The 27,492-nt window shown below is 41.6% G+C and overlaps 1 protein-coding gene across 23 annotated transcripts in view; it reads left to right on the plus strand.

The window, feature by feature from the left end:
- LOC147361561 (uncharacterized) overlaps window positions 1-27,492 on the plus strand; it is a 631,042-nt gene that overhangs the window by 489,180 nt on the left and 114,370 nt on the right. For 11 of the 23 annotated variants that reach the window (XR_015138085.1, XR_015138086.1, XR_015138087.1 and 8 more), the window contains one exon: window positions 12,700-12,814. The exons of 9 other annotated variants lie outside the window; for them this stretch is intronic. The gene's annotated coding sequence lies outside the window, so the exon portion shown is untranslated. Of the gene's footprint in view, window positions 1-12,699; window positions 12,815-25,741; window positions 25,826-27,492 lie in introns of those variants that run through there. 3 more of the 23 variants (XR_015138107.1, XR_015138105.1, XR_015138106.1) reach the window with 1 other exon arrangement.

Genomic DNA, 27,492 nt, shown 5'->3' on the forward strand with positions numbered 1-27,492 from the left:
CCACAGTGTATGTACTATAAAAGAGTAGAATGTATCAAAGATTAAAATAAATAGATATTTTTAGAGAATTTCAGAATTAAAATTTTCAATACCATGGTATTATACAATATAAGATTTAATTAAATTCATTCCCATTGTTAGTTGATAAAAGAAAACACTTTATCTAATTTTTAATGGAAATGCAAGGTGAGGGAAATGAAGCATAGAACTACTTAAATGGTGTCTGCTTGTCATACCATGGTTACTCCCAAATATATAAGAAAGTGGTGAAAAGTGATAGAAAAATGCATTTTTTTCTTCTTTTTTGGCTGTGCTGTGTGCCTTTCGGGGTCTTCTTAATTCCCTGAACAGGGATGGAATCCATGTCCCCTGCACCAGCGAAGTCCTACAGAAGTGCTATTCTTGAGATGATGTTAATCCCTTCCAACAGAAAACCCAGTGAATGAATAAATTATCTGGGAACTGGAGGGGAAAAAAAACAGTCCAATCCTTTAATGTCCTGTGTGATTCTGCTTCGCTCAGCACAGGTTCTCACTGCTTCTGTGGACTCGATAAATAGAGGTCCTAAGGTCTGCAGTCTCTCCCACCACCAGCCAGTGACCCTAGTCACCACACCCTATTTCGTTCTGAGTGCATGCTCACAAGAGCCCTGAAATGAAGGCAGGGCAGGAATTAACCAATTTGGAGCTTAGAGTGATAGAAGCCTGGGTCATAAGGAGGTTGAGCCTAAGGCTGAAAGGTCTCAAATACCCTCATATTTTGATCTTTGCTACACCTTATGTTTGTTATTCTCCCACAGACATTCTGATTATGTTATTTTTTTAAAACCTTCGATGATTGAATCAAGTCACTTCTTCTCAGCCTTCTACATAAAGCTGTTTATACAGTGGCTCAATCCATCTTTAACGTCATTTCACCCCATGCCCTGCTCTCACTGAAGAGTCCAGACCTGCCCTGGGCACCCCTGTTTGCACATCCCTATTCACACTGTTTCCTCTTCCCCAAACCTCTCTCTCATCCATACATGCTTCTTATGTCCTCAAATAAGAGGCTTTCTACTTTGATTTAACATTTAACAATCTTTTTTTTTTTTTAATTTTAGCACTCACTAGAGTATCTCTTGAATTAGAAGTACTCATATACTATATGTTTACCCTCTACCAGACTGAGTTCTTGGCCATAGGTTCTGCTGTTCGTATTCTCTGTATCGGGTCCCCAGAGTTCAATAAGTGGGCCTTGAAGATAAGATGCTCACTCAGTGTTTCTCGGAATCTAACATCTGTTGGACTGTTGTCTCGTTTTATTATTTAGCTTGTCACTCATCCATTCTTTCCCTACCCAGCTCGGTTGCATGTCCTTTGAATACAACTATATTTTGTAGAAGCTGAAAAATACTATGATTCAGGGAATTCCCTGGTAGTCCAGTGGTTAGGACTTGGAGCTTTCACTGCCAGGGCCTGGGTTCAATCCCTGGTCAGGGAACTAAGATCCTGCAAGCTATGTGGTGTGACAAAAACAAAACAACAACAACAAAATGATATGATGACTGAAAGGAGGGTGATATAGTGAGAAATGATACATGGGAGGATAACTCTTTTAAAGCTGACTTGTGTAGCCAAACTCTTGTGTATGTGACTTTTATAATCACAGTTATATCACTCCTACCATGGCAGCATAGGTAATATAGCAAGCCATTTCTTTTAATTCTCTTCATTCTGGTAATTCCAAAAGAAAATAAATATTTTAAGAGGTAACAAGTATTTTGCTTGACAAATGATACTAGGGTTTTGCCAAGATTTTTGTATTTTTTTGGAAAATAGCATCTGGAGTTTGCTGAAAGGATATGAGATTCTCCATGCTACTGAAGTATAGGATATTATGGAGTGGTAGCCTTTTCCTTCTCCAGGGAATCTTCCCAACCCAGGGATTGAACCCAGGTCTCCCGCACTGCAGGTGGATTCTTTACCAGCTGAGCCACAAGGGAAGCAGGCATAACCAAAGTGAACCTTAAAAGTTAGCAATAACAACATAAATGACATGAGTTGCAATTTCACTCCTACCATGGCAGCATAGGTAATATAGCAAGCCATTTCATTTTTTTTTAGAAGAAATTCTAAATTGTAAATGGAATATGCTCATGAACTAGGTACACTATCCTCGTGTTAGAGCTTGAAGTTCTTTAAAAAGTTAACAGTGAGCTAGTAAACGTTAGAGCTGAGATTCTAACATTTAGAATTAGATGTTAGAGGGGATATTCTCTAAAGTTTGCATACATTAATAGCTGGCATATTTTGAGGGCTTATTGTGTGTTAGGCACTCTTACAAGAGCTTTACATGTGTTGTTATATTTAATCCCCATAACAAGTTCAGAAGCAGGCTCTATTGTTTTTCTCATTATTTTACAGTTAAGGAAATTGAGACAAAGTGTTTTATAATCTGCTCCAAGTCACACAGTCACTGGCAGAGCTGGGATCTGAGTCCAGCCAGCCTGACTCCAGGGTCTGAAGATGATCCTGACTTTACAGGAGGGAGGGATGTTTTACTTCTCTCTTTGGGGGCAAGGCCAGACACAGACACAGGTCATTACTGCCCCAGATCAGCTACCTCAGGGGGGTGTCAGGCAGCAAGGAGGCCCTGTGATGTGCCTACAGAGCTCTCTCCTCCTTGCACACTGTCTGTAGGGACTGGTACATGCAAATTATTGCTGGGAAGCCAAGCAGTTTCTACAGAGCCTGGACATTTAATAGGAAAACAATTCAATCTTAAGGGGAAGTCCCAAATTGACTAGAGTTGATTCAGCTAAACGAGGTGTCAAGGTGTAAGCCAGGATATTAATCACACTTCCTCCCTCCAGTCATGACGCCTCCCTGTTCATGGGAGCTGGAACCTGAGGGCACAGGGAAGAGGGCTCTGTGCTCCCAAGAGCGGGTCTGCTTCATCTGCTCTTCCCATTCCCACCAGTGCCTTGACTCTGTCCATAGTCTGCCAACCTTTCTGCTGTGTTCAGCCCCAAATCATGTACAAACTAGAGTCAAAATAGCACTCAGGAAAATGCCGCAGTAAGGTAAAATTGTATAGCACGTTTCAAATCTGGTTAGCTAATATTGAATAATTTTAAAATTGCAACTCATGTCATTTTTGTTGTTATTGCTAACTTTTAAGGTTCACTTTGGTTATGCCTGCTTCCCTTGTGGCTCAGCTGGTAAAGAATCCACCTGCAGTGAGGGAGACCTGGGTTCAATCCCTGGGTTGGGAAGATTCCCTGGAGAAGGAAAAGGCTACTACTCCAGTATTCTGGCCTGGAGAATTTCATGGACTGTATAGTCCATGGGGTCGCAAAGAGTTGAACACAGCTGAGTGACTTTCATTGTCACTTGGTTATGCATGCTGCTGCTGCTGCTGCTGCTAAGTCGCTTCAGTCGTGTCCGACTCTGTGCGACCCCAGAGACAGCAGCCCACCAGGCTCCGCCATCCTTGGGATTCTCCAGGCGAGAACACTGGAGTGGGTTGCCATTTCCTTCTCCAATGCAGGAAAGTGAAAAGTGAAAGTGAAGTCGCTCAGTCGTGTCCGACTCTTAGCGACCCCATGGACCGCAGCCTACCAGGCTCCTCTATCCATGGGATTTTCCAGGCAAGAAATGTGGTGCCATTGCCATTGCCTTCTCCTTGGTTATGCATATGACTGCATAATACAAAAATATATATGATGTAAAAAAAAAACCCACATGATATGTGTGTATAATATAGATGGTTTGTATAATGATGTATAAATATATGGTTGACACCAAAGCTGAATAACAGATATCAGATAGATAGATTGTCTTAACTGACTATTCAAGTGCAGCACACCAAGGTTAGAATCTCAGCTCTAACATTTACTAGCTCACTGTTAACTTTTTAAAGAACTTCAAGCTCTAACACGAGGATAGTGTACCTAGTTCATGAGCATATTCCATTTACAATTTAGAATTTTTTCTTTTCTGAATATTGAGTTTCCTGGCTTTTAGGAAATATGACTTGAGGAAATTAAGGGTCTCTGACCTTGAAATCAAAATCCTGCCCTCCTAGGGAGAGGCCGAAATGTCAACAGAAGAGGTAACCATTTAGCAACAATCCCCTTGTGCCTCCTATGACAAATTTCCTATGTTGATTTGCAATCTACATGACAGATTGTTGGTGCTAAAGGCCAATGAGCTCCATCTATGTGAAGTATGGGTCTTTTGAAAAACAAATAAATCCAATTAAAGAAGAGAACTCAGAATGAGGAAGACAAATGGTTTGGTTTGTTGTGTTTATTATGCCAGCTCAACTAGAATGAAAAAGTGAGAAAGTTTGTAACTAGGTAGGTGAAAAGTCTCAAAGCTTTTTTCTTCATTTATTGGTCTTGATACCCAATTATATCACCCCCCTTTCAAGTCAATGGATTCTCTTCTTTTTAGCTCAAAAGAAACACAATCCAAAACGGCGGTAGCATAATTCTAATTTATTTCCATTTCAGATTTTTATACCTGTAATTATGTTTGTATTAAATTAGATGAAAATGTCAGTCTACCAATTTGCTTCTTCCTTTGTAACCTTTTGCATGCAAAGTTTATCATTCTGACAAATAAAAGGGCTCTCCAACCTTGACACCGAAGAAGAAATGCAAATTATATTTCTCCACATTAGAAAACAACTATCAATCATGTCATTTAAAAATTAGGTGAGATTTCCAATGAAGTTTGAAATCTTTAGCTGTTTGGAATCTATGATATTAAACTATGACTTGATTTAATATTAAAAGAGGAAAATTAGTGAGAGCAGATGTTTTAATTGTTAATTCAAATAACCCAAATATTAATTGAAGGCCTGAATAAACTGCAGATTCCACTTTAGGAAAACCATTTGGAAACTTTTTTATGTAATTTCTAAAGGGTGCAAGTAACTCTTAAAATATAGAACTCCAGTTTACTTTGATTAGGGCTACTCTGGTGGCTCAGATGGTAAACAATCTGCCATCAGTAATGTTGGAGGCATGGGTTCAATCCCTGGGTTGGGAAGATTCCCTGAAGAAGGGAATGGCTACCCACTCCAGTATTCTTGCCTGGAAAATTCCATGGACAGAGGAACCTGATGATCTACAGTCCATGGGGCTGCAAAGAGTTGGACATGACTGAAGGGCTAACATTGTGTATGTGTGTGTGTTGCTTTGATGAATTAGAAGCTAGCATTTTCCAAGATATCTGACCCTAGCTTCCTCCCTTTGCAGAAACTACCCATTTCTTATTTTTATGTAGCATTTCATTTCACAAATTGCTTCATGAACACTGGCCTTTAAAATATGAGAACTGATTTTCCTGGCTTTTAGCTGCCAAGAAGAGTAGATCGTCTGAAGTCTCAGGTCCAGATAAAGCAAGTCCCAGGGGAAAGGAGCTCATTCCTCATCTCCACTGAGATGACGGTGGGTCGGAGGGCCAGTGACTTCCTTTGACTCCTTTTCCATCACACGTCTTTGCTTTGCTCTCTCTGCTCTTGTTCTCGGCCAAAGACTTTGGGAAAGAAAAGAAGACAGGTGTACAGACCACCCTGATTGGAATTAATAGCAACATTTCCAAGGTTAGTGTTAGTCTCTCAATTGTGTCTGACTCTTTGTGACCCCGTTGACTGTAGCTCGCCAGGCTCCTCTGTCCATGGGATTTCCCAGGCAAGAATACTGGAGTGAGTTGCCAATTCCTTCTCCAGGGGATCTTCCTGACCCAGGGATCGAACCTGGGTCTCTTGCATTGCAGGCAGACTCTACCATCTGAGCCAGCAGAGGAGCTTGAATTCTCTGTAGGCAGATGCTGTGATTCCTACTTTACAGGTGCTGAAACTAAAATACAGAGAATCTAAATGATTGACCCACGATCCTAATGGAGAGTTGGAAGCAGAGGTGAGATGAGAAGGCACATATTCAGGCTGAAACTAGGGTCTTAAGTTTTCCATTTTTGTGAGGTCAGGACCCGTATTTGTTTCTGCTGCTTTGTACAATTCCTTTAAAGCACTCCCCCACCATCACACACACAGGTGGGTTTTTCTTAAGTGTTGATGCTATCTATGCCTTGGAGTGAGTGATGGTGGATTTTAAAGGCCCCTCTTTATCTGTCAGTCTAGCTCTCTTCCTGTCCCCAAATAGTGCCTGTGCATTAAGTTGTGTCTTCAGTTTGTCTGTGTTCAAATGCAAATAAACTTCCCAGGAAGGATAAAAAATTAGTCCCCTTTAAATTTAGCATATGTCATTTAATCATGTTGTCACAGAAAAAAAAACAATCTAAATCATATCTTCTCATCCTGAATTCATGGATCCAAGATGGGAGTGGCTGAGACACACACACATGTGGGTGTATTTAGCTCTGAAAACTCTACCTTAAAACTATTTTTGCCATTTTGAGTTTATCTGATTTTTTTTTTTTTTTTTTTAGAAAATCTGTCATTTTGTAAGATTCTTGAAAAGGTGTGTGAGCCTCCAAAGTTTAGTTAATCACATAGGTTAGTGACACTAGATCTAAGACCATACCTGATTGAGACCTTCTTGAAATCAGGGAATCCCTGAAACCCACCTCTCCCTCCTTCACAACACTCACCAGCACTGTTTCCAGTGAACCTGCATAATAAGTAATTTTATTATGCCCTTTATTTCTCTGTATGTCAGCCACCGCAGCCCCAAACTGCAAGTCAAAACACATCTCCCAACAAGAAACCCACAGGCTCTGTACATGCTTTATTCTGTTCCTTCCAGCTTTCCTCCTCAGTTCTTGATCCCTTCCATTGTGCTCTCTGGAAATTAGGGTCCGTTATTGGCAATAATACTTGGGCCAACTAATGCGAAGAGCTGATTCATTGGAAAAGACCGTGATGCTGGGAAAGATTGAAGGCAAAAGGAGAAGAGGACAGCCAAGGATGAGATGTTTAGATAGCATCACTGACTCAATGGACATGAATTTGAGCTAACTCTGGGAGATAGTGAAGGACAAGAAAGCCTAGTGTGCTGCAGTCCATGGGGTTACAAAGAGCAACCCACTGTGTGTTGTTCACACAACTTAGTGACTGAACAACAACAATCAACAACGTGATCTGTCCTGCATCTATCTTCTGAATGCTTTTCACCCTATGGCTGAAGGACTGACTCTCTCCTGAGGACACTGCTTTCCTGCAGCCCCTCAGTGGGGGTGTTGCCCCTCACATAGCAGTTGTGCCTCTGGACTTGGAGGGGAAGTGGCCAAACCTCCTCATTGTCCTCATTGCTGACTTTTTCTCCTTGCTCTTCCCTGAAAGCCTGCTTTTCTATTTCCATCTTGAGATTATATCTCCCACTACCTTTCCTTGTTGCTGTCACCTATCCACTCCCAGGTCACTCTTTTTCAGGAATTTCAACTTCAATACTATTCTTATCTTAACCTTAGTGAATTCAGTATCCTCACAGATGATCATATCAATATCTTGGTTTCTCTGTTCCTTGAACTTTTAAAAATGATCTTGTTTTCTATTCTATTGAAATATTTCTATTTTGGTTATTCCCATGGATAGACCCTCTGGTTTTTCTCAGATGGGGCTCTTTGTCTGATCCATAGAATGCTGTAGGTGATTTAAATGAATATTTTCTCAAATCTCTCAAAGATGGTATGTAACTAGTACCATTCTAAATTCATAGCAGTGAAGTTAATTCTTTACATATTTTAGATACATTGGGCATAAAAGCTTAATTCTCTCAGGGAACTCTGGTTGAGAATGTCTGTACCAATGATTGCAATTCTCCATAATCCTAATTTCAGGTATTTTATCTCTGGCAATAGCATTCTACCTTTCCAGCATATTCCCGCTCATTGCCAGCTCATCTGTCTACCTCAGTATCCTTGACTTAATGACAACGTCAAAGTCCCTTTAACCATAGACAGATAACACATTCACAGATCCTGTGAATTACAAGATGAACAATTTTGGGGGCCATCATTCTATCTACCACCTAGTCTAGCTTCAGTCATTACTATCAAGAATATAGGTAGTTTATGTTCTTTCATCCTGTGATATTTTCTTATTTCATCTTCTTCTTTAGGGATTTCTATTGTTTGGATTTGTTTGTTTATCATCAATACTTTTCACTTTCTCTTGAATCTTTTTATCCTTTCATTTCTTTTATGATTTTTGAATGCTTCCTTCTTTTCATCTTCTAATTCTCTTAGGACATTATTTTATCTGTGTCACTTCCAGTAGTCTGGTATGACTTTTAGTCTAATAGTCTGAAACAACCTTTTTAAAAAATAATTTCTAATTCTTTACTGGGTTCTGTCACTTCATTTCATAATTTATAAAATTTTGGTTTAAGTTATTCTTTGATGTCAATTATTCAAGGTTTATTACCTTGTTTTGAAATAGTAGGTACAGATTTTGTTTGGTCAGCATGACTTTTTGAAATGTCCATATATCTATATGATATTTTGCTCCTTATTGTTGATCTCAACATGGCTTTGCCTGTTTTATTTTGCTTAATTGTTTTCTGTTGACCACTTTCAAGAAAATGATTTTTTGAACTTTTGAAAGATTTGTGGAACAAATGTTCACTTCATGGACTACCCTCTTCTATTGTTTTCTTCTGTTTGCTTTTTCGTCATATAGTATTAAAAAGTAGGGCAGTTTTCTCTCTGAGATTTCCTGGCTCTGTTCTCCCTTCTGACTTTTATTTGGAAATTCTTTTTCTTCACCTTTGTGTCCTTATTTTGCTCAATTATAATTTCAGTTCTAGCATTTTCTGTTCATTTAGCGACCTTGTCATGGAAGAGCTGTGGTAGTTCTGTCTGGGGAGCCTGGATGTTCTTAAGGCTGCTGACTGCTGGCCCTTTATACCTCGCTGAGGGGCCTTATGCTCACCCGCTAGTAGATTGGGCACAATCTCTCCCAGCTTCAGGTGCATTTGCACGTTAGCTGGTCACACCTTCCAGTGAACACTGGTTGACTCTCTTGGGATTCTCTCCTCAGATCCAGCTCATGCTCCCTCTGCTTCTTCCTGCACAGATTCTGGTTTCACGCAGTTCTGGTGGCTCTTGGTGGTTCATCCCCATCTGCTTGGCATTTCAACATTCATAGAAGATACCATGTCAGTCAGATTTGTTGTAAATTTTGTCAGTTTTTTTTTGTTTTGCTATAAATCTATAGTATTTACTATTTTGCTTCATCTGTTTTTATGTGGTTGTTTCAAGAGATCAAAAATTATACTGTCACCATCATCTTTCTAGAATGCTATAAAGATGATTTCTAATAGATAGATAATCTTTCATTAAAATAATATAGTTACAACAATTTATTAAAGTTTTGTTTTAATGCTTTTAAAAATAAAATTTCATTATAAGTGACATTTTGATTTTTGTTGCCGTATTAAAATTATATACATATATAATTTAATAAACATTTTATTTTAAATAGATTCAGATTTACAGGAAAAAATTCAAAAGTAGTACAGAGAGCTCCTGTATACTTCTCTCCCACTTTTAGTTTCCCCTAATGTTATAATCTATATTCCCATGGCATATTTGCCAAAATTAAGAAACCACCATTGCACATTACTCTTAACCAAATTCTAGACTTTATTTGGATTTCACTAATTTTCCCACTAATGATGTTTTTCTATTCCAAGATCCAGACAAGGGTCCTCATACCATATTGCAGTAAGTTTCATGTTTTCTTGGTCTCCTCAGGTCTGTAACAGTTTCTCAGGCTTTCCTTATTTTTCATGTTGTTTATAGTTTTGTGAGTACTAGTTAGATATTTTGCAGCATGTTTCTCATTTTCATAGACTATTCCTCAATTTTCTCATCATTAGATATTTTTGTTTGTTTTTGTTTTGAGGGTTTTTAAAATAACACTGGGGTGAAGTGCCTGTCTCATGACATCGTATCTGGAAGCACATGATATCAACATGACCTTAATAAAGTGTTCACTTTGATTACTTGGTTGAAGTTCCATATATATTTGCTGAACTATGAACTGAAAGTATTTTCCTCCCAACCACCTTCACATGGCTGCAAACTGCATCCACTCAATAGTGTCCTTTATCTCCTTTAAGATACCAGGTACCTCAGCTTTCTTCTTCAGGGTCGAGGCATACGTATTTTAAATTTTCAGAATTTTAACTCTCTATCTAGAGAAAAATAGGCATCTCCATGGCTGACATGGTGTGCCAATGTGAGGAACATATCAAATGCTCTTCCAGGAAAACTTGACTTTTTGATAGCCTTCAATTCACAGTAATAAAATTCATGTGAGGTGTTTTCAGAGATTATAAATCGTAAAATTAAGAGAATATATCGAGAAGTTTAGAGTAGATCATAGATTCACTGCAGAGCTCAACTGACACCTGCCAAGATTGTGTTTGATTCTAATGAAGCCCCAGCTCCCAATGCATCTCTCTCCAAAGGAGATTTCAATGACAGGAGAGAAGTGAAGGTCTTACTTTTTCCTGACCCATCAGGTTCAATTTAGGCATGCATGATTTACTGCTAGCAATGTCTTCTTTCCATCTTTAAAACAAAAAGAAAATATAACATTTCAAATACATTACTGCTGTTGGTTCATCAACTTAAACAATGAGAAAATGGAAAGGTGATATTAATCACATGTATCCACCAGAATTGAAAAGCATTACAATATAAAGCAACCACTTTGCTAATCCAGTGGAAAATCATATACTGTTTGGGAAGATAATGTTTGCACAAAAGCTGCTGGGTTCTGTGAGTTTAAAATGGCTAATCTATAATAGTAAACCATGCATTTTTATGGAACTCCAAAGAGTAAGGGCTACTTTTACATTTGCTGCCTCATTTTATTTTCACGTATCTCCTGTGAGGTGTGAATTCTTATACCTGTTTTACAAATGAGGATGCTAAGGCTCAGAAAACTTAAGAATGGTACCCAAGGTCCCATATCTTACAGCTGATGTCCATACTGGGTCGTTAAATTGTTCTTTCTTTCCATCTAAGCTTGAAGCTGCATTTCACTTTCATCATATGATTCGTGTCCCACTAATGGAAAATAAACTTAACTTACGAATTATGAGAAAAGGATCTAAATGAAGGGAAAACCTGAATAAGAGCCTATATACAATATTCTTCTATTTATTTAGCACTTTCTGTGTGCCTCTATAGTTAATTCTATAATTAATTATAGCTACTCTATAAATTGGCTTCCCTGGTAGCTTAGCTGGTAAAGAAATCCACCTGCAATGCAGAAGACCCCGGGTTGATTCCTGGGTCAGGAAGATCCCCTGGAGAAGGGATATGCTACCCAGTACAGTATTCATAGGCTCAGACGGTGAAGAATCTGCCTGCAATGTGGGAGACCTGGGTTCCATCCCTGGGTTGGGAAGATCCCCTGGAGGAGGGCATGGCAACCCACTCCAGTATTCTTGCCTGGAGAGTCCCCATGGACAGAGGTGCCTGCCAGGCTACAGTCATGGGGTCGCAAAGAATTGGACACAACTGAACAGGTAAGCACAGTGCACTCTATAAATTACATAATATTCTTTCATTTTTTATTAATAAGAAATTGAAGTTCAGGTAGATTAATTAATGTAAATGATGCTAACTGGTATAGCACATAAATCCCAGTCTTAGTGTTTAAGACAGTAAGAGTGAATTTCTGGCTCCTGCAGCATCCAGTACAGGTGTTCCTGGCTGGTGAGTGGCCTTCTGTGTAGTCAATCAGGGTCTGGCCTCTACCACCTAGTAGGGAACTGCAGTCTTCTGCTGGATACTCTGCACAGTCCTGTCAGAAATACTGTTCACACAGTTAATAAAGGCTTTGTTGCTAACCCTGCATCAGGTTTATTCTAGCTCCTTCTGAGTTAGATCAGGTTCAAACTGATGTTCAGATTTATGCCAGCTTCCCAGGCACAAGGCGTTCTAGTGGATGGGATCTAGAAGCAGCATGTATTACTTCTGTCCATGGTGCGTTTGTCAGAGCTCCATCACATGTTCCCTCTGGGCTGGTGGAGAGGCTGGGCAACATAATCAATGTGTGTGCTCAGATGGGAGGGAAAACGGGTTTCATCTGCTCACTGAGCGACTTGCCCAGAGTCATTCAGATAATAACTGGTGTTAGGTTCTGATATGCTCCTTTCACTGTATTATACCACTTCCAAATACTTTTAAAAATAAATTTAGTTTTATTTTTTTCAGGGATCAACTTTTCTGTGGCAATATCAATTGTGGATATAAATAATGCCACTTTAATCCCTTTTTTGTAGTTAAATGTGGGTCTTTATCTTATATTTTTTAAGTTTTTAAAAAAGATAACAGGCTTAATTTTTGAATTCTAATAAGCCATATTTGAATTTGACTGAATCCTTAATCCTTATTCCTCTGTTCTCCCAGGCCCCTTTTCTAGCCCCCACATTGCCCCTTGTCCATGATTGTATCTGGGACACTGAGATATGAGTCCCATGCTCTGGGAACACGTCCTGACCACTGCCAAGTGGCAGCCCCCTTGTTCTTTCCTCCCGAACCACCAGTGATGTGAAATCACAGGTGCCTCATCAAGGAAGCTTCTCCTCCTTACCCTTGCCCCCATTTTCTCACCTCACAAGTCATCAGATAAGACAAAAGCCTGATGCCTGATAGAGTCATTACTGCAAATATTAGGAATGCAAATAGCAACTTCTTCAGTATCTGTCTATCATGCCTCTCTCCTCAGCCTTCAGATAACATCCAAGAGGCTGCCAGAGAAGCAAATCTAAAAGACGGAAGTCCCTGCCCTTCCCATCACCCACTGCCCTGGTGTGGATCCCTTCCAACAAGAGACAACACAGGTACATGAACTCCGGGTAGGCCCTCCCTATCAGCCCAGTTCACATACCCACAGTTCCCAGTCCACACAGTGGACCATGATTACCCTTAAGCTGGGTTTCTGTGATACTGCAATTTATAATAAATATTTATTTGGTCTTCATCCTATTTCTGTTACAGAGCTCCTAATACTCTTTCCTATGATAAGAGTGATAAAGTTCTTTCACTAATGAGGTGACTTTTGGAAGTCCCTGAAGCTAATCCAAGGATGGGGCGGGTTGCCAGAGAACCCAACCTCATGATTAGAGGGTTAGAATTTCTTGTCCCGGTCCCGCTCTCCTCTCTACCTCCTGAGAGGGGAGAAGTGCTGGAGGGTTGAATCAGTTGCCAATAGTCAATGAGTTAATCAATCATGAATATGTATTGAAATCTCCATAAAACCCAAAGGATGGGGGAGGATTGGTGAACATGTGGGAACTTGGGCAGAGTGGCTGCTTGGAGAGGGCATGAAGCCTCCCCACACCTTGCACTTTGCATCTCTTCCATCTAGCTAATTTCTGACTTCTTGTTGTTCAGTCACTAAGTTGTGTCCAACTCTTTGCAACCCCGTGAACTGCAGCAAGTCAGGCTTCCTTGTTCTTCACCATCTCCTGGAGTTTGCTCAAATTCATGTCCATTGAGTCGGTGATGCTATCTAACCAACTCATCCTCTGCTGTGCTCTTCTCTTTTTTGCCTTTAGTCTTTCCCAGCATCAGGGTTTTTTTCAGTGAGTCGTCTCTTTGCATCAGGTGGCCAAAGTATTGGAGCTTCAGCGTCAGTCCTTCCAATGAATATATTGTGTTGATTTCCATTAGGATTGACTGGTTTTATCTCCTTGCAGTCCTCGGGACTCTCAAGAGTCTTCTCCAGCACCACAGTCCGAAAGCATCAACTTTCCAATCAGATTCATACATGACCACTGGAGAAACCATAGCCTTGATTAGACAGACCTTTGTTGGCAAAGTAATGTCTCTGCTCTTTAATATGCTGTCTAGGTTGGTCATAGCTTTCCTTCCAAGGAGTAAGCGTCTTTTAATTTCATGGCTGCAGTCACCATCTGCAGTGATTTTGGAGCCCAGAACCTTTGTCAACAAAGTGATATCTTTGCTTTTAAATATGCTGTCTAGGTTTGTCACACCTTTCCTTCCTACATCCTTTTGTAGTAAACCAGTAATCATTGAACACTGTTGAGTCATTTGAGCAAATTAATTGAACTCAGAGTCAAGGAGGGGGTTGTTGGAACCTCCTATCTATAGTCAGTGAATCATAAGCGCAGGTGACAACATGGGTTTGAGACTGGCATAGAATTATATGGTGGAATGGGGGAAAAGGGATTCCCAGATGGCTCAGTGGTAAAGAATCTGCCTGCCAGTGCAGGAGACCTGATTTCAATCTCTGGGTTGAGAAGATTCCTTGGAGGGGGAAATGGCAACTGATTCCAGTATTCCTTCCCAGAAAATTCCATGGACAGAGGAGCCTAGCAGGCTACAGTGCATGTGGTTGCAAAGATTTGGACACTACTGAGCGTGCACTGGCACCCCACTCCAGTACTCTTTCCTGGAAAATCCCATGGATGGAGGAGCCTGTTAGGCTGCAATCCATGGGGTCGCTAAGATTCGGACACGACTGAGCGACTTCACTTTCACTTTTCACTTTCACGCATTGGAGAAGGAAATGGCAACCACTCCAGTGTTCTTGCCTGGAGAATCCCAGGGACGAGGGAGCCTGGTGGGCTGCCGCCTATGGGGTCGCACAGAGTCGGACATGACTAAAGCGACTTAGCGGCAGCAGCAGCAGAGCATGCACAATGCTTCTACAGACAATAATAGGGAAAAAACCACTGGATGTTGGAATTGGATGCCAAACCCTCAGTTTCTCACTACCCAAGGACACTCCCTGGTGGCTCAGATAGTAAAGCGTCTGCCCGCAATGCAGGAGACCAGGGTTCAATCCCTGGGTCAGGAAGATCCCCTGGAGAAGGAAATGGCAACCCACTCCAGTACTCTTTCCTAGAAAATTCCATGGATGGAGGAGCCTAGTGGACTACAGTCCATGGGGTCTCAAAGAGTCGGACACGACTGAGCGAATTCACTTTCACTTTCAAGGACACACAGTACCAGAATACAGATAACCAAATGGGTTTAGTTAATTTTCTTAGGAGACTTGTTTTGATAAACAAACAGGAATAGCTTGCTTGGGAAAAAAAAGAAAGAAAAGCTTTGAAATTATAATCTTGAAGTTACTTAAAACTATTTTCCTCTCATAACCATTTACACCTTCTCCCTGAAATGTTGCATATACAATAAATAAACTCTTTATAGGTAATCCAAAAGTAGGTTTTACTGTGGCTCCATCAATTTCCAGATTGATGTTCAAATTAATGCATGTGTCCTGGGCACGCTACATTTCAGTTGTTATGTACACAAACACTGAAGTGTATACATTCTCACATAAATATACTCGCTGGGAGTGATGAGGCACTCACTGCACAGTGGGAAATAAAAGTTCCCCAAGGACCCGCTGCCTCTGCCTATGCACCTTAAATAAATAGCCCTTCCACTGGATAGTCTATTAATTCCAGCCATTTAGTGATCAATGAAGATTGGTGAATGAGTGATCTGTGACGGTGATCAATATGTACCATGAAGCTAGCTGAAATGGACCCCAGCTGCATATCGATATGGCCTCAATCAGAGACGAGTGCACTGAGAACCCAGTGCAAGCTGGGCCCTGGAGAGGCTGAGAAAACAGAGAGAAGCTTCCAGAACAGAGGATCCATTCTGAGATATCCTGCAAAGCAAGAACTCAACCTGGCCCTGTTCTTTTTAATTCTAGATCTTTCTGTCTCCTACTTCCCTTTCAGTGAAATATTCTTGCTACAAAATGTTAGGGCCCAAATCTGATTTTTGGACCCTCATGAGTATTGTTCTCACTGATTGTTTCATACCTATCTTGCCTTAATTCAAAAAGAATTTGGTGCTTGCAGAATTATATCTCATTTAGAAGATAAAGTCTCAAACTGAAGAAGTGGGGATTTGCAACATCTCGGGGGTACAGGAGGGGAGACCTTTGGATGTGTGGTCCCTATTGCTACAGCAGAACCATCACATTATAGACTCTGTCTGTCAATGCAATCTACACAGAGTCTACCACTGGGCTAAAGGTTACAGGCTGTTTCTTCCCCACAAGGTGTGAAAATAAGAATTAGTAATACTTAGATCTACATCTAGGAGAGATTACAGAGAATGCCTGGGAAAACCCTGAGTTTCTTGGAGGTGAAGAACTAGCCAAGAACTATTATTAACATTTCATCTTGGCCCTGAGAGAGGTTCACTGTGGGTCTGGTCCCCACAGCCGATAGGACAGAAAATTCATGATTTCTCCTAATAAAAGGTCAAGAACTCAGGGTGCCAGGGCCCCTGGATTAAGCCTCAACCCAAGCAGACATGGCAGTGACAAAAAGGCCAGTTTGTATAAAGATCCGTGAGTATTTCTTCTTCTTTTTTCTAAAAAGCAAACGGAGTTTTGTCTCTCACTTCTAAAACAATTGTATTCTGACTGGCCTTTGAAACTAGTGCAGACATGGAAAAATCAAAGGAAGCCTGAAGGAAAAATGTCCATCAGCAGAAATGGGTTCAGAAAAGGTCAGCAGGTTAAGCTCAGGAGGAGGTTTGCCTCATGGAGAGAAGCAGTGACTCCTTCAGCAACGTGGAAGGATGGGACCCAGGCAACTGGATGCTCCATAGTCCTGAGCCTGAAGAGACCTTTCCTCTCATCCTCGTTGGCCTGAGTTGCTCCGCTGGTGGAAAAGCGCTCTGACAAGAAGAGGCTGCTTGGGTTTTTCTTGCTCTCATAACGGAAGTGCCTCTACAGTCAAATATGTTTTTAAACTAGTTGCCATGGAAATATGTTTTAAAGATAGCTAATACTAGCAGAGAAATCTGACTGGCTGTGATGGCAAATCAGGCTTTCATCTAACCTCCTAATGCAGTCTGTCGAGCAATTTTGGAACAAGTGTATGCGTAACATTGAGGTTTCACAGTCAGCCCAGTCTGCTCGCGAGTGTGGAGAAAGCACCGTGTGAGGAGCTTCTGTCAATTGCTGATTATTCAGGATGCAATTTTGAAGCTGGAGGGTTTTCAGCTCCTTGCTTCTCCTCCTCCTCCTCTGTGCACTGGGCTTTAGCCATTTCATCGCTTATTAGCATTTCCACCAGAGAGTGGAGAGGATATAAAATTCCAATCAGCCTGTTAGCAGCTTTCAGGAGAGATCTGCTGAGAAAAAGAGCTGAAACCATTGGCTGAAATGAGGTCTGCAAATTATCTATGGATTTCATTTATGGTTTCTGTGTGAGTAATTTGATCATTTGGCATTGGTGGTGTGTAGCTCAGTCGGAAACAGCAGCTTTGATGAAAACAGCCTTAAAAATATGCACAAAGATTTCTGTCCACATTGGATTAAGTAAACAATTGTCTAGAAACACAGATTAAAAAAAAATATGGGCAGAAGTGCAGATCACTAAGGCTTTAGAATGTTGTAACATAAATAATCAGTTTGACCATCCAGATTGTTCAAATTTACCTAATAATTTCCAAATTATTAGCAAAACCATACTTAAATAGATTTAACACAAACGAAGAAGAAACCAGGAGAAACTCCTGAGCTTTCTTTGAGGCTCTGACGGTATGAGAGTGCTCAGTCACTTCAGTCATGTGCTATGGACTATAGACCGCCTGGTTTCTCTGTCCATGAGATTCTCCAGGCAAGAATACTGGAGTCGGTTGCCATGCCCTCTTCCAGGGCATCTTCCCTACCCAGGACTGAACCTGCATCTCCTGTGTCTTGCACTGCAGGCAGATTCTTTACCACTCAGCCACTGGGGAAGCCCTCTGATAGTATATATATCTAAATACATAGAGAGATAAGTTTAGAAATATATAGTTAATACACACACGTATATATGTACATTATATAGGATATATATGTGTGTGTGTATGTATGACAAGGCTCTTATTACTTTGATATTTCTCATGCATAAATGCAGACTGTGGTCTGTATTATAATACTGTAACAATGTAAAATGCACTAACATTGGAGAGCACTTTCAAAATGAACTCACTCCTTTCAGTGCTATTATTACTACCCTTCACTGTTTTGTGGAGTGATCAAAGCTAATGTATTTTTGGAGATACAGATACTGGCACCAAATTATCTATGCATCCGAGGATGATTCATTTTTCCAATGGAAATGATTCTCACTTCTTTTTTTTTCTGGGCAGAATACAAACTAGAGACTTCTGGGGTGATTCCTTATGTCAATTAAGAACACGGGTATACCTGTGGCGGATTCATTTCGATATTTGGCAAAACTAATACAATATTGTAAAGTTTAAAAATAAAATAAAATTAAAAAAAAAAAAGAATAACCTGAGTCAGGTATCCTTCACTTTTCCTTTACAGAAACTTTTTTTTCAAATTGAATAATATATTTTATTTAAACCGATGTATCCCAAATAGTGTCATTTTAACATATATTCAGTATGAAATATATTTTAAATATATTGAGATATTTTATATTCTTTTATTTTTACTAAGTCTTTAAAATTCAGCATTCATTGTGTATTTACAGCACATCTCATTTGGAGCCCTACGTTTTCACTCTGAATGCCTTGATCTGTGTTTAGATTTCACAACAGTTAAGTTGAAAGAATAAATGATCATATTTAAGTTGGCCCAAACATACTGAAAATTTTTCCAATAACTGAACCAGGTTTAAGTTTTTAAAATCAAATTTAAATAAACTTTAAAATTCAATTCTTTGGTCTCCCTAGGCCACGTTTCAAGTGCTGAAAACCATACATACGTGGCTAGTGGTGCCATCATGGACAATGTAGTTTTATCCTGTCCTTTGTAAGCAGTTTAAAAGGTTTTAAAAATGTGACAGAATACAAAAGCTTTACTGATAAGGTTTCAGATTCTACATTTGCAGCTAACTTTTAAGAAACCACTTGCTGGGTTTTAGTCCAGCGGACAGAAGGATATCCACCGTTACCTGAAAAAGCTATTAAGACGCTCCTCGCTTTTCCAGCCACATAACTATGCGAGGCAGCATTTTCTTTCTTCTTGTCAATTTTTTATTGTGATTAAAGATATGTAACATAAAATTTACAGTGTCAACCATTTTTAAGGGTACAGTTCAGTGGTATTAAAAGTGGTCTTTAAAGTTGGTCCTCGCCCAGCTTCTGACTTCTAGGGATCAGTGGCTGGCTGCATGGGGCTTTGTTGTTTTGCTGACTGATAGAGCAATATCTTTTCATTTCTTTCTCTGGAGAAGCCCTCCTGTAAAATGCACACACACACACACATACACACATGCTGTGTTTGTAGGGAGCCACAGAACACCAGCAGGGAGTGGTACTATTTATTGAGTTTCTCAAGGAAAGCAGTTCTATCAAGTCCAATTACAAAGCAGATTAGACTTCTAAAAGTTCTCTTGTGCATCCCTTCATTTAAAATACCCCCAATATATTGTGGTTTATTAGAATTCTTACATTGTGCTCAGGTGAAAAATACCCTTTGCTTTAATACATTTTGGTGCTAAATTAATTTTTTCTAGGAAATATTAAAGAAATATATAATTAAAATGTTGAAATGAGGAAAGGAACATTATTGATAAAGTCATTTTTCACTTAAGCATAGATCTCTCCAAATGATAGTTACTTCAATAAAAAGCATTAAGCTTATTCATCTAGATTTTAAAGGACTTATCAATTTATCTATAAAGAACTGCATGGACAAGTGTTAATATAAAACATGAATTACTGTACATTCCTGTTTAAGACATTTCTAATCCACATGTACCTGAAGTAAAACTACTTTCAAAGATAGAAAATGAAGCCTATGCAGGAAGACAAGCAGGATTTTACAGTTTGTACCTTTCCTTCCCACAACCTTCTCTCCTTTCCTGATCTTCCCTTTGTCTCCTATTAAGTGTTTTCAGAAGACAGCAAATAGAGGAGTGCTGCTAACCAAATAAAGTTGAAAATAAAGTTCCCGAGCCTCTGCATTAATCAGGTGAAATCCCTCCATTGTCATGCCTGGCTTGCAATTGCTTGTGGCCACTATAAATATCCAGATCCAGGCTGTGTTCTCTGCAGTGCTTTAACACTGAGATCTGAAGGTGTTTGTACCCCAGAACAAGACCCTTCCTGTATGCCTCTATATTTTACCTCTTTCACAGCGGCAAAACTGAGATGCAGGGAGGTGGGGTTCCTTATTCACAGACCCACCACTAGTAAGCAACCTTAGATTTTTCTGGCCCAAAAGCCCATCCTACTGACCATCCTGATTCTCCTCCTGCTGGTACAACAAGATTCTGGCCAATTATTATTTTAGGGGGCCTGACTTCCTTTTCCTCTGTGCCCTGGTAGGGAATGTTCACCCACAAAGTAAATCATAGCCTATTTGGAAATGTTCCCACCCTCCAAACTACACCACATGATACTCAGAGATATCTGTCCTTTCCTGGTCTTTACCAGCCTTGCTGTGAACCCTTGGGTGGGGGGCAGCGGCAGGCTGTTGGGCAGGAGCCTTCTTGCTGGAGGTGACCAATTTTAAAAGTTTGGGGCAATCAGATAGGTCATTAATTAAATCCCCACAAGTAGATAGAATCACTTAAGTGCTCATGAGAATGAATCTTTGCTCTCTTTTAAGTTCATTAAGCTATTTAAAATTTGAACAGACACTGCTTTAAGAATCACATTTTCTACCTGTCTGCAAAGATTTAACAGTTTCACTATTTTATTGACACAAGTTAAAGCATTCAAAGGCATGCAGCTGTTGAGGTTTCTGAATGAATCAACAGGATGAATTCTATAGATTCGCAGTCTTTTTTTATGACTTAATGACTTCCTTGTTTTTTTAACAACCGTATTGCATATCTATTTCTGGAGGTTTGTATACACACATATAGATTTGTACTCTTGATAAAGAAAAAATGCAAACTAAAATATGTAACAGCAGGGAGAGAAAATGATCAAATTTAGTTCTCTTTACTACAGTTTGTGTGAATAGGTTAATTATTGTTTGTTTAAATAGGTCATATGTCTAGCATTGATGTTTCGGGCAAATGGAAGTGTTAAATACACTTGGTTTTCTGGTATTAAAGGCAGTAATTTAAAAAGCCACATATTTGCCATAAAAATATATTTGTGTTTATCACCAGACTATTAAAATAATTAACTCTGGATAAAGACATTCAATCAGAAACAGTGAATGTTTGTACAGATTTTTTTTATACCTGTTGCAGACATTAGATGCGTCTAGTCTTGACTTACTGAAGATATTTTGATGTTTTGTGTAATGTAATATATGGGCTTCCCAGGTGGCGCTGATGATAAAGAACCCACATGCTAATGTGGGAGACTTAAGAGACACAGGTTCGATCCCTGGGTTGGGAAGATCCACTGGAGGAAAGCATGGCAATCCACTCCAGTATTCTTGCCTGGAGAATCCCATGAACAGGCGAGTTTGGCAGGCTACAAACCATTGGGTTGCAAAGAGTCAGACACGAGTGAAGCAACTTAGCAGGCACGCAGCACAATGTATTGCTTTAAAATACTTACTAACACCTACTTTGTGCTTGGCTCTAAGTTATGTGATTGTTAATTGAAGAGCTATTAATTCTTCTGTGAAGGAGCCAACCAACCACATAAGAACATAACAGATTATAGTTAATGCTGTTTGAAACGGAACACTAAGAGACTGGATAAACTCCAAGTTAATGACTCCCTAAACTAAAATCACCCTTCCCTCAAAAGAGTAACTCCTCTCTTTCTGTATAGAAAATAATAGTTCTTTGCTTTGTGGATTTCTGACCTGAGACATCTCCCTAAGGTTTGGATTTATAGTCAATAATCTTTGCTATTTACATGCCGTACATTTCTGTAACATCTGTGTGTTCCACCCCTGGACAACCTATGGTCAGTGGTTCCTGGATCCCCCTGGAATAAAGCCTTGAAGCCTCCAACTGGCATTCACCCTTCTCTATCTGACCCGGCCTTCTTTCCAGCCTCACCTTTCCCTAATTACCTTTCTGCACTTTATGCTCTGGTCAATTTGCACTACTCCCTGTCCACCCTGAACAAGTCCCAATAACTTGCCTAAGTTGTCTCATCAGCATAGAATTCTCTGCCTCCTCACCCTTGTCTATGGAAAACTCTGTCCATCCTCTAAGAAGGGCCTGATCTTCCTCCCCAGCCTGATACAACTACTCCTGGTCTGAGTCCTGACAAGGCTTGATCTGTCTGCTTTATCTTATCTATTCCTTAGTCTGCAATGTTTTATTGCTTGTGTATTTGTGTTAGTTTGAATTAAATTGTAACTTTGGGGTAGGATCAGATCAGATCAGATCAGTCGCTCAGTCATGTCCGACTCTTTGCGACCCCATGAATCTCAGCACACCAGGCCTCCCTGTCCATCACCAACTCCCAGAGTTCACTGAGACTCACGTCCATCGAGTCAGTGATGCCATCCAGCCATCTCATCCTCTGTCGTCCCCTTCTCCTCTTGTCCCCAATCCCTCCCAGCATCAGAGTCTTTTCCAATGAGTCAACTCTTCCCATGAGGTGGCCAAAGTACTGGAGTTTCAGCTTTAGCATCATTCCTTCCAAAGAAATCCCAGGGCTGATCTCCTTCAGAATGGACTGGTTGGATCTCCTTGCAGCCCAAGGAACTCTCAAGAGTCTTCTCCAACACCACAGTTCAAAAGCATCAATTCTTCAGTGCTCAGCCTTCTTCACAGTCCAACTCTCACATCCATACATGACCACAGGAAAAACCATAGCCTTGACTAGACGAACCTTGTTGGCAAAGTAATGTCTCTGCTTTTGAATATGCTATCTAGGTTGGTCATAACTTTCCTTCCAAGGAGTAAGCGTCTTTTAATTTCATGGCTGCATTCACCATCTGCAGTGATTTTGGAGCCCCCAAAAATAAAGTCTGACACTGTTTCCACTGTTTCCCCATCTATTTCCCATGAAGTGATGGGACCGGATGCCATGATCTTCGTTTTCTGAATGTTGAGCTTTAAGCCAACTTTTTCACTCTCCACTTTCACTTTCATCAAGAGGCTTTTGAGTTCCTCTTCACTTTCTGCCATAAGGGTGGTGTCATCTGCATGTCTGAGGTGATTGATATTTCTCCTGGCAATCTTGATTCCAGCTTGTGTTTCTTCCAGCCCAGCATTTCTCATGATGTACTCTGCATATAAGTTAAATAAACAGGGTGACAATATACAGCCTTGATGCCTATATTTCATTCATCTCTGGATGCCCTGTTGAACTCCATACCAAGGTACTTGGTAAATGCTCATCGGATGACAAAGTGAATGTAGGCCTCACTCCCCCTTTGCCTTCAGGACCATGTTTATAAAAATGAGAGACATGGTATATATTTAAGCCCTCCATTACGCCTCATCTACCTACATCTGTGCAGAAGTGCTGCTGTACTGAGTCTTACGTGAGCATTAAACTATAGAGTCTATTTCAGACAACAAGCAGTAGTGGCCGATTTTGTCTTCTTGGCAGATTCCCCACTTATGCCAACATCTCAGGGGATTGTGGCCTCTAGGTGTCACAGATGGAGTGACATGTCATCATTTGAACCATGAAACATGCCAGTGGAATGACCAAGAGCAGCCCAAGTAGATGTTGTCCCTCTTCAGACACACTCTGACCCCTGTAAACCTGCAGGGGAACCACGTCTATGAAATTCGGATGTACTTTATCCTCACTGTGATGCAAAGAACTGGGCATTTACTGGGCCAGTCCAGGTCAAAAATAAGGAGGGCAGCAAAAATACGTCTCCCATGTCTCTTGTCTGTACCCCTCTGCCCACTTTTAACATTCTACTTCTTAGGCTATGTCTAATTCATATACAGATTAGGGGTAGAAATTAACTGAGTGTAATTCTCAGCAGTATTTGCAGTATTTAAAAAGAAGGCCTAGAAAGCTGACACTTCCTGAAAGGAAAGTCTCTTTCAGGGCGGTATTTCAGTGTTGGGACCCCCTGTGGATGTGTCAGTATAGTTGAGTGATAACAACCATGATATTTATGACCTAAGAAAATATAGACTGTTAGTTTTTTGGTTTTGTTTTTAAATTGTAAAATGGTGGAAATAAGAGTGTCTTCTCAAGGTTGTCCAGAGGATTAATTACTTCTGCCAAGATATTACTTCTGGGAAAGACCCTGATCCTAGAAAATATTGAAGGCAGGAGGAGAAGGGGACAACAGAGGATGAGATGGTTGGATGGCATCACCAACTAGATGGACATGGGTTTGAGCAAGCTCCGGGAGTTGGTGATAGACAGGGAAGCCTGGCGTGCTGCAGTCCATGGGGTCGCAAAGAGTCGGACACGACTGAGCAACTCAACTGAACTGAACTTCTGCCAAAACTGGGGTAGAGTCTGAGATTTTCCTCTGCTCACAATCTAATGAGTTATCCCGCCACAGTTTCTTTGATGCTGGCAGGAGACATGAGACCCCTGTGTCAGACGCAAGTGGACAAGCAGTAGCCAGAGTAGCACATTTTCCTGGGCCTCAGTTCCCACAGGACGACGCAAAGAGGGCCGGGTGAAAGTTGGATACATGCAGTAACTGCGTTCCAGAACTCTCAGCTTAGGCTGAGGGAATCCTTCAGAACAGGGGGCAGCACACTTCTCCTTTGTTTCACAGGGACATAATGTTTATTGTTTTGGACAGTAAGTCTGTTTCTTGTCTCTGGAGGGAGACACTCTATCTTCTTTATCTCCCAAAGCTGGGAAAACATCATCAAGGATAAAGGCAGTGTCTCTGCTTGCAGGACACACAGCAATGTGAAGGACCCGTGGATGACGACTCTCGACTCATAAAGCACTTATATCAGCACCTGGCACACAGCAAGCGCTCACTGACTGACGTTACTACCGCTATTAGGTCACAAAGACAATTCCACCTTATTAAAAGATGACCTTGTTCAGTGATGGATGAAATAAATACGCAAACAAATCATCCTGTATCCCAAGGATTTTAGAAATGGAAATAGTTGCTAATTGTCCATAGGTACACAAACCAACACAGGAAGCTTAAGGAGAAGTTTTGCTTTTTCCTCCAGTGCCTTCAGCGTTAGCACTAACTGCACTTCCTGGCCGCTCGATGGATGCTGTGTGCTTCCTGAGAGAGCATCTGTAAGAGGAGGCACTGCCCATTCACCAGTGAGTTCCGTCTCTCCACCCTTGAGGTACCGCTCTCTGCTTCAGCACACAGAGCCATGGCTTGCTTCATTTTTTGCAGGATGGTTGTGCTGTGGTCCATTTCCTTCTAAAAATAAATATGCACCTGGACATTTTGTCTTCAAAATGCCATTGGGTTTTTCCATTAAGTTGAAATGACAAAGGATGCCTTTGAATGGAAATGGTAGCATCAACTCAAGGACTTGATGGGCTCCTAGAGGCAAGCTGGGTCAAATCAAGATATAGCAGAAGGTCACACTTGTCTTAGGAGAGCCCTTTCTTCTGCCCTTAAATAATCCCTCCTGCCAGAGAGAAGCCCGTTCTTCTCTGAATGCCCAGCTCTCTTGTCTCTGAAAAGTGAAAGTCTCTCAGTCGTGTCTGACTCTTTGTGACCCCATGGACTGTAGCCTGCCAGGCTCCTCTGTCCACGGGATTCTGCAGGCAAGAATACTAGAGTGGGTAGCCATTCCCTTCTCCAGGGGATCTTCCCGACCCCTTGTCTCTGGGGAAAAGTAATTATTTGGCACTAAACTCACTCACCCCTAGCATCCTGTACTATGTGGGGCACATAAAGCGGGCACATTAAAAACTTCTTAATTTTCTGACTAAGTAGTAAGGGACCCATGTGCTTTCCCTCCCAGGCAATGTTTGTATTTTAATGAAAATGGCAGAGTTTAGACAGAAGATGAAGGTCTAAAAGGATGAACACTGGCATTTCAACACAGGTGAGAAAGATAATTTGGGGATGGGCGGGGATGGGTTTGTGTTCCTGACATCCTTCAGCTCCTGTGACCAGGATCTGTCCTGTTTGTATCAGATCCTCTGCAGCTGGCTCGTCTCCAGTGTAACAGGCATGTGAGTCACTGGAGATCGTGTAAGAGGCCAATTCTGATTAGAGGATCTGGGTGGGGTCTGAGCATCTGTATTTCTTTCAAGCTCTCAGGTGATGCTGAGGCTATTGGTCCACTGAGGAGGGTTTGAGCATCACATATTTAGAATACTTGACTAAAGAAGGCTTGCGGTGGAGGAGCAGGGCAGGGCATTCTGGGGCTGCCTGGCTCTCAGCACACTCTGCAGGCTTCACCAGACCCGGAAGTTCCAGTGAGGGTGTGAGTCCGGAGCTTACTGTGACACTCTGCACCCCTCCCAGATGAGTCCAGAAAAGCAGGTCAGGATAAGTGGTGGTGGTGGGAGGAGGGCTGGGAATGACCCAGACCACGCTGCTGCTTCTGTGAACCAGTGCGGGGTCCCAGCGCCCGGTGGCCGGCAAGCTTGGGGCTCTCAGAGCAGCGGGCAGGCAGGCAGTGTCACATGGAGGAGCCCCAGGCCTGCTCACAACCCCCGGCCCCTTCCCTTGGCAGCTCTCACACCTCCTTGGCTGCATCCCAAGATGAGCGGAGCATCACCTGACAGGCAGACTGTCTGCTGATTATTTATCACATTCCCGAGTCCTGGTGCCCAAGCCCAGACCCCAAGCCAGCAGAGAACGGCCTTGCTTTAGAGAAACTTGCCCCCGCGCCAGACAGAGCCAGCCGGGCCTGTGAGGTCAGACTTCCAGATCTGGGGTGACATCTCTGAGCTTCAGAGCAGACAGCAATGAAAGCAATATGTTCTCAGGCCGCATATAGCTTGTTTCCTAAAACAGAACAAAACAAGACATAACTCAACTGAAGTCATTTCTGGTGCAGTGCCTGGAATTATGATGCAGGTCAGTTCACTCTGAGTCGATTCAGCAGATATTGGCAGAGGGGGTTCCAGTGCTTAAGCGAGACCCTGCCTGGGGTGGGGGAGACCATCTTCTTCTTGGACTTGAGGGCAGAGGTGTCCCCAGGGCCCTGGCCAGCCTGCTGCCCCCTGACTTTCCTTACTCTGTCTCCCCATGCAGAGGGTGCCTCTCTCCAGCTTCTCCTGATTCTCACCACCCTGCCATCCACATCCAGGTTCATTTCCTGAAGCAAATCTGGCAAAGGAATTTCATACCAGGTTTTAGTGAGAAGGGCAGCCCACATGTCCTCAGATACGCTTCTGAGGTCATCGTCTTGTGTTGATGTTCCCCATGGAAGGGCCAGAGGCTGGGGAAGCCGGAGTTAGGAGGATCTGCCTCCATCCCCCCTCCAAGCAGCCCAGAGAACCTCTGCCTAATATGTACAGTCACCCAGACAAATGGAAGGAGCTCTCTATGGGCCGGGAGAGGCAGGACAGGCCCAGGGCAAGGAGGGTGGTGGGCACAGGAGCCGTGACCATAACATCTCTAACCTCAGGGCTCCTGGAACTTGTCCCAGGCTCAAAAATCTTTGGGGCAGGGTGGCACGAGCAGGTGCATCTTCTTAGAAATTCCTCAAATCTCCTAGCAAAGATGACTCTGCCCTGTTTCTATCAGTGGATAGTGCTC

This window comes from Bos grunniens, chromosome 12, assembly GCF_055505025.1.
Source record: "Bos grunniens cultivar Pamir isolate PY7600 chromosome 12, Bosgru_T2T1.0, whole genome shotgun sequence".
Classification (NCBI taxonomy): Eukaryota; Metazoa; Chordata; class Mammalia; order Artiodactyla; family Bovidae; genus Bos; species Bos grunniens.